Below are 7,735 nucleotides of genomic sequence, written 5' to 3'. Positions count from 1 at the left end.
AGAGCAAAACTGCCCCTGCCGACCCCCATATCCTGGTTTCTCTCAGGTGCGTCCTTGTTCTCATCAGCCTGGAACAAGGGTGTGCCCAGAGTCCCTGGCGAGGGATGAGCTCAGTGCCGCAGTGTTCGCCGATATTGTGCCTTTCAGGGCGTGAAGGAGTTAAACTTTTCAGATGGAAAGCGAACTGAAGATCAGAGCCGAAGCCTGGTGACCTCCCGCTGCTGGGACAGCAGCAGCCCGCAGTTCCATCCATCCATCCATCCATCCACGCACCCATCGGCGGCGCGGCCGGAGGAGCAGCGGGCGGTAGGTGCGAGGGGCGGCGGGGCTGGGCAGGGCGGGACCCCGGCCATGGGGCTGCAGGGCACGGCAGGGAGTGAGGGTCCGGGCCGGAGTGCCCGGACAGCTGTGCCCGTGCTGCTTGCAGAACAGGAATTGTTCAAAGGGAGCTTGTCCCGACACTGCCTGGGGAATTGTGATTTCTTGCCTTTTGGGACACCGAGTCGGCAGATACCGAGAGTTCGGGAAAAGCGTAGTTTTGTAGCTGAACTCCCTGCATGCAGCGAGGGAGGACACTGTGGGTTTATTTCTCCCTGATGAGAAAGGAATGACAGCTGCATTATTCAATCCTGTCCTCTGCTGATGGTCAGAGATTTACCAATAAATGCAAAAAGCAGCTGATGTCAGTTTACAGGATTTAAACAATGAAAGATTTTTATATAAGTGGAAATTGTTTGTTTTTTTTTCCCTTGAACTGAAATCAATGTGGTCTGAGTAGTATCAGGCATAGCCCGTTGTGCTAAGTTGTCTCTCTGGCTCTTCAGTTTATGGAGCCATAGCAGACTCTGTGGTTCAAAGATAAAGTGTCAGTAATCTGAAAGTTTATTTTGCAGTAATAAAGTGGTATTGTTTTACCTAAGGATGCATAAACATTTCCATATAATTTACATTGTAATGTAATCATTTTACATAATAGAATTATCTTATTCAGAAAGCATGGCTAAATCAAAAATCATAATAATTTCTGGTGAAGAAAAAGACTTACTTAACACAGTTAAAAGAAAAACAAGTAGAACCACAATCCTGTAAAACTAAAACCAAAGTAATATTCTGTTTCCTTCACTGCAAGAATATTCTCAACTCTTATGGCATTTTACATTTTTCCTTAGAAAGAAATCAGAAGACATATTTCCCTAAAATTTGAGTCTCTTTTTTAAACTGAAATCCTCTTGGGATGATGTTTGAAGGAGGTTGCCAGGCTGCTAAGTGGTAGTTTCTGCCCAGGCGAATGGAAGTGCAATCACCACATTTCAGTCAGAAAAGCTCAAATTGCTCTTTACTGGCCTCCCAGTCACTAGAACTTGATTCCCCCAAGGTACTTTCTGGCCAGAGATGAGGCTCTCGATGCAGGTCTTCTGGTAATTGCATTTGATTTATTCTTCCGTATCACGAAGAACAAGTCAGTGTTACTCTTTGGAAGTATGAACTCTTCCAAATGCTAACGTGTGGGGAGAAAGAAAGCAGCAATTTTTATTATCTTCTTAACAACAACCCACAGGAATGTGCTTTGCAATGAGTGCAGCTTACGAGTTCCCCTGCCTCAGCTCCAGTCTTTCCAGAGGGTTGCTGGCACAGCCAGGAACCCCTCTGCTGACTGGCCAGATTAAAAATCCGTCAGGAGAAGCAATAATCCTAGAGGGGGGAAAGGAGGCCATGGGATACATTAAGAAAGGAGCTTTGAAAAGTCATTAGTAGAAATGCAGCGGAGAGCCCCACTCCTGAGGGCACCCCAGAGACAGCCTGTGGCTGCAAAGTAAGATCCATGGGGGATCTGGAGCATCGCTTGGGGCCAGGCAGCACCTGATGTAGGTGACATCACATGGTTCCCTGGTGATTTGTCTCTTAGGACTTCTGGGAAGGGATGCTGGGTGCTTTGGCTTTTGTCATTGATTTAACGCCCTTCCACAATGGTGCAGGACATCCCTGTCTGCCCCCTCTCTATAATTGATGTCACAGAGAAAATGTCCTAAGGCAGGTGGTAATTTGTCCCAGGGGAGCACAACCTGCCCAGGCTGGGGAGGTCTATTCAGCAGGGACTTGATACTACTCTCATTCAAGTAGATAATAAAACTGCCATTGAAGTTTTTCAATCACTGATGACTTTCTATGGACTCTCTATTACCACTGCAGCCATGCCCAGAGTGTGCGACTGTGCGGGGGGTGCACAGAGTAGAGAAGTCTGCTGTATCCTGTTTTTGTAAAGGGCTTTTCCTCTTAGTAGTTGTAGTGAAAACAAACATGTGGGAGAACAATGGGACTTTTTTTCTGTTTTCCTCTAGACTTTTAAATACAACAAATACACGATTAGAATTAAATAAAGTGCATTAACAAAAAAGGGATTCCTATATGGTAATGAGGAAAATAAGCGTAACTATGTGAACATACAATCACAAGCACAAAGGTCATTTGCCTTCTTGATCTCAGCCTGTGTTTTTGCAGTTGAAAGCCTATTCATTAGATACCTGTGAAAACAGGGCACTGGTAAAGAACAATGCCTGTGCCATAAAGCTGTTATCTGTAGGAGGGTTCACACCCCAGAGAAACACCCTTACATGCTGCTGGGCATTCTGCAGGCTTTGGAGTTGGCAACTCAGCAGGGACCAGAGGGGTGTCTGCAGAAAGGATTTCCTTTCTTCAGATAAACCCAGAGGTATTCTATTTGTTGTGTCTAAAATATTTTTCAATGAACAAAGATAATTCGAGCTGCTGTAAAAATGGAAGTAATATTAAGATGTTAATGCTTTCTAGGAGTAAAACTTGGCATCACTATTCATAGGATGAATGCTCCCAAGAAAACAGGAACGAGGATGAAATACAGTATGTAAGGTGGGACAACTGCCTTCAACTGTTCCTATTCAAATTACATTTTAGAGAAAAATCTGACATTGATTCTTCCTTCCATATGAGAGGTGGAGGATGTACTGTAAGAGATAGTTAAGGGTCCGGTTAGCTATTCACGAGGCGAAGTTATTCCTGTTTGAACATATATTTCCCTACTGTGTGCTGCTTAGCTGCAGTTTTCTGCCATGAGTCACTTTTCCCCTGGGAAGTGGAAACCCCTGGCCTCTGACATTGCTCTCTCCATGCAGGTGGTGCAGCTCTTCACCACGTCTGGCCTTGACCTTCTCAGCAGCAGAGCAGGATCTCAAAGCCCTTCACCACAAGGTGGGTTTCCTGTGCCATAGTCATCACCCTCCTGCTGCTCTCCTTTTTCTTGTTGTCTTTTCTGAGTAGCAAATATCATACTGGGATTCAGTTTTCAAGTGTGTTTATATGGAATGAGATTATTCATGCTTCTGACAGAGCAATACTCCAATACTCCTCCAATACTCTTCTGACAGAGTAACTTGCACTTGACTTTTGAAAGATATCCTGGGCTCTCCAGGTATTAAAGACTTAGTTTCACTTTATCACCAGTTTAATAAACTGGTGTCACTGCTTTATTAAAGAAGGGCTGCTTGTCGTTGTTGCTTGAAGTGCAGCTGTGTGTGGACACCAAGGTGGGGACACCTTCCAGACCCCATCCGTCAGTGGGTAGATGAGAAAGGCTGAGGAATATCGGTAGGACCAGATTTCATCCCAGCGTGTTTTGTTTCTGTTGAGGTCAAAGTGCTTTGTGAAATCGATGTGAATTTGAAGGGATTATTTTAAGAGGGGGAGAAAGGGATAAGGTGCAGTAATATCAAAGTGCCACATTGAACATTATTTAGAGTGTAAGATTTTGGATTCTTTTTGAAACAACATATCTTTTCAAGAACTGGTTTGCTTTTATTCAGTTCTTACACATAATACAAAGTCAAAAAGAACAGTTTAGAAGCCTCTGAAACCAAGGGGAGCAGCTTTTTGCCATCATTCTCCTGAGAACTGTATGCATCAGGGTTTTGGCTCCAAGTCATAGTGATGCTAAATTTAAAAATCCTTTCACAACAGGGCTCAACCTTTCTCACAACTCTCTTCATAAAAAGCTCAATGTTGAAGTGATAATGTTCGGAACAAAGAACACTTAGTATAAACATTTAGCTTGTACTAAATAAATTACACTTGGTCTTACAGTCACGTTACTGGTGACAGCTTGTACAGCCTGCACCCTTCTCCTGTAATTCGCCAGAACGAAGCAAATATACATTGCTGGGAAAAATTTCTTGACTTTTGTCAAAGAGCCCAACTGCTGTCAGCAAACATATTGTGGGAATATGAATCTGGAAACAAACAGATCATTAGAGGGTGAGTTAAGGTTTTGTGATTTAATTCTAAACATGTTGAGTGAGTGAACCAGAGATATGCAATGCCAGAAAAACTGCGCACCAAAAGGATTTTTTTCTTTAATGAAAGCTGGTATTTGTATTGAATACAAAGTACTTTGGGTGACAAAGATGGTTATGTATGGAAAATATGAAGTTTCGCTTGTTTTGGAGAATTATGAAGATCACTTGATTAGAAGTAAGGTTGTGCCAATACAAGTTTAACATTCTTTCCTTGTGGAAATTATTCATCCATTTACAGAACTTTATTAAAGTACAATAATTTTCCAATTTAAAATGAGAATGTATACAGAGGTTCTCTGCTTGGACAGCAAGTAGTGATCTGGGCTTGTGCAGTCACATCTCACGTTGGATATAATCCGTATTTGCCCTGTTACAACTGTACCAAGGGTTGAGAGAATGAAACAACTTCCCCAATCAGAGCATCTTTTTTGGGAAAAACCCGAGCTGAGACTGTGGTACTGTCCAGCCTGCTCTGACTGCCGGAGCCACTTGGGTCAAGAACCATCAGGAAGGCAAGGAGCCAGAGGAGCTCTTTGGAGGTCTCCTGAGAGGACTTGTAAATCATCTGTGAATTCCTGAGAGGGCACAACTGTTCTCAGCCTTTTAGAGAAATGCAGTCATGTCGGGGCAGGAAAGAGGAAGGGAGCCCGGCCCCATTCTCCAGCATGAGACCCTGCATCCCTTGGGATGGACCTAGTGCCTGTGGCCAGGCTTGGGCCTTTTCTGGGCTTCCATTCTTGTGACACATTTCAAACCCTCCCCCGTGTCTGGACACATCACTGATGAACGGATATCCCCATCTGCCCCAGCCCCTGTTCTGCAGGGACAGCCACAAGGCGCCCTGTGTCCTTGTGTACTTTGGCAGAGGCTGGAGTTTTGCTCACCCAGGGAAAAGCTGCTTTGGTCTCTTCCCTTCCTGTAGCCAGACAGCTACTGTCTTGGCCTCACTGCCAGCCAAAAGGCAGCCTGAGCTGCTCTACTGTATTTGAGAGGAGAAGGCTATGGTGAGGGAGCAGCTGCACATCTCTATTTCAGAGTGTGCCAAAAAGCCCATGCAGACCTGGAAGACTTCAAAGCTGACTCCTCTGTCAGGAACCTATCCCCGGAGCACTTTCTTCAGACAATAGCAGCTCTGCCATTAATGGTTACCTGCACAATGTCAGTATAATATAAAGAGAATATCCTTTGAGATTGTCAGCCTTTTTGATTGTCCTTCTAGCACATCCAACTACATCCTGGATTTCCTCTAAAATTCAAGGATTTGCTTCCTGTGGTCTTCTTTGTATCCCATTGGCACCATTAACCTGAATACAAATAGGAAAGTAAAAGACATTTTCCAGAGTCTTTGACAAGATAGCAAAACGCTTCTCTTTCTCAGGAGAAGAAAGATGTTTTTTATTGGAGTAAATGCCCCTGCAAAATTGGCTGCAGCCCCATGAGCTTGTGGCCGAGGCTCTGAGGTGGCAATGGAGCTCAAACTTGGAGGTGGCTTCTGCTGCCCCTTCTTCAGAAGGATCCCTTCATAACCATGCGCCAGAGTCTTTCTCAGTGCCATCAACACACCTTCTCTTGCCTGGCCCTTCTGCTGGGCTGTCTACAGTGTGGTCAGGCTTCCAGTTATTTCAGTACTGTGTTTTATATGCTCTTAATTTTATAACAAGATAGAGGTTGACCAATACTTTCGGCTATTTCCTGCCTTCTTTCACAACACTGGTTCAAATAGTTATTAAATCAAAAACTCCAGCCAGCTCTGTGACTCCAGCCCAGCACTCAGGGTATGGTTATTAAGGATGCACAGGATGTACTGATGCTCATCTCAGGGTGAAGAAACAGATTTTTGCTGCCCTTCTTTTCCCTCTAGGAGAGAGCACTGATGAAGGAGCAGGTTGCAAGAACATGAAAGCACTGCCTGGAAATTTTGGGCTGTTGCAAGAAGATACCACACCATAATTTCAGAAAATTCTGAGGTTCAGAAGTGCTAATGGCCAGGGTAATGTGTTATTTATTGCAAACAGGCATCTCCAGTGGCCTCAAAGGCCTGGATGTCCGACTGCCCTGCTACACGATCAAAACCTCTCTCATAGTCTCAGTCCCAAATTCAGTCTCCAAAGCCAAACAGTGATGGTATCACATTCGCTTTTCATTTCTGTGTGGGCACTGTGCCCATGCAGTTATAACACAGCTGAGCCTGATTTTCATATAGTTCATTGTTTACTTATGACTTACTATAAAGTTGAACTTTTCTTATTTATGAGCAGCCATGAAGATATGGGATTTCATCCACTGGGTGATGACTCATTCATTGGGTTGGACTCTTTAGCTCCTAATACATGACATATTTTGGACTATTGGATGAAAAACATTTATGCATGAGCCCAAATTAAATGAGGTGAATGGAAATAATTAGTTGTTTGTTTTTAAAATCATGTTTGTAGCTGGGTTTGTGCTGGTTCAGCTCCGGGCTCGTTCTAGCAATGTGCACAAGGGCAGGATGAGTTGCTGTATGCTATGGTGGAGAGGTGATGAACAGCATTTCTGAGTCAGACGTCTAAACATGCCAGGGGCGACTTCGCTTTGTTTCTCTCGCACAAGGAAACTTTGTGGTGATGGAGCATTTGATACTTTCTATGAACTTTAATGACTGCAACATTTCTTGTGCTGCTGCAAACAATTTGAGAAACTAATTTGTAAAATCACTCATAAAAATCTCATGTTCTTTCTTTAATAATAAAACTCCTCGGCTGGAAAAAGAAATAGAAATCCTCAGAAAGAGCAGCTCAGCAGGAGTGTACTTCAGCCGCTCTTGTCTCGGGCATGCTCTCCCCTCCTGTGGGTGCGTCATACCCCATGAGTTCAGCAGGAAGGATTCATGCACAGGCAGAAATATCGCCCCCGGTAACGCTCAACTACATAAGGAAAATGAAAAGTTTTTAAAACCTTTTCCCCCTCTTCCTGCCCCCAGCTCTGAGGGATGGGACTGGGACCATGGGAAATGTCGGAGTAACACTGTCGCAGTGAGCGGTTGTTAGGGCTTACAAGTTTTCACAGCCAGGAGCCCTGCCAGCAGAAATTTATGCCTCCATTTCAGCAGTAACGATGCTTCCCAGAGCTGTCAGCCGGCAGCGGGCTGGGAGGCAGCAGCGGGGCGTGTGGGGGACTCACCATGACATAACCACATTCCTGCAGCATGAGAAGATACTCCCAGGCCGCAGCAGGGGCAGCACAGCCCCTTCCCTGCTCCCACCCCACCACCGTGGTTCTCAAGGCCTGGGGAGTGCGGATGAGCCCATCGGCCGCGCAGGCTCTGGGTTATTTGGGGGCAGAGTAGCTGGAAAGTTGCCTGTTGGAAAAGGATCTAAGGGTGCTGGTTACAGCAGCTGAACACGAGCCAGCGTGTGCCCAGGTGGCCA

At 45.0% G+C, this 7,735-nt stretch overlaps 1 protein-coding gene across 2 annotated transcripts in view; it reads left to right on the top strand.

Moving 5' to 3' along the window:
- Window positions 1-220: 220 nt before the first annotated feature.
- The window catches only part of FLNB (filamin B), an 88,580-nt gene continuing 81,065 nt past the window's right edge, over window positions 221-7,735 (top strand). For both annotated transcript variants that reach the window (XM_088171466.1, XM_088171464.1), the window contains exons 1-2: window positions 221-306; window positions 3,150-3,225. The gene's annotated coding sequence lies outside the window, so the exon portion shown is untranslated. The remainder of the gene's footprint in view (window positions 307-3,149; window positions 3,226-7,735) is intronic.

Source organism: Sturnus vulgaris, chromosome 11 (assembly GCF_052056855.1).
Source record: "Sturnus vulgaris isolate bStuVul1 chromosome 11, bStuVul1.hap1, whole genome shotgun sequence".
NCBI lineage: Eukaryota > Metazoa > Chordata > Aves > Passeriformes > Sturnidae > Sturnus > Sturnus vulgaris.
The sequence above is the reverse complement of the archived record's forward strand: the minus strand, read 5'-3'. Positions and strand labels throughout refer to the sequence as shown.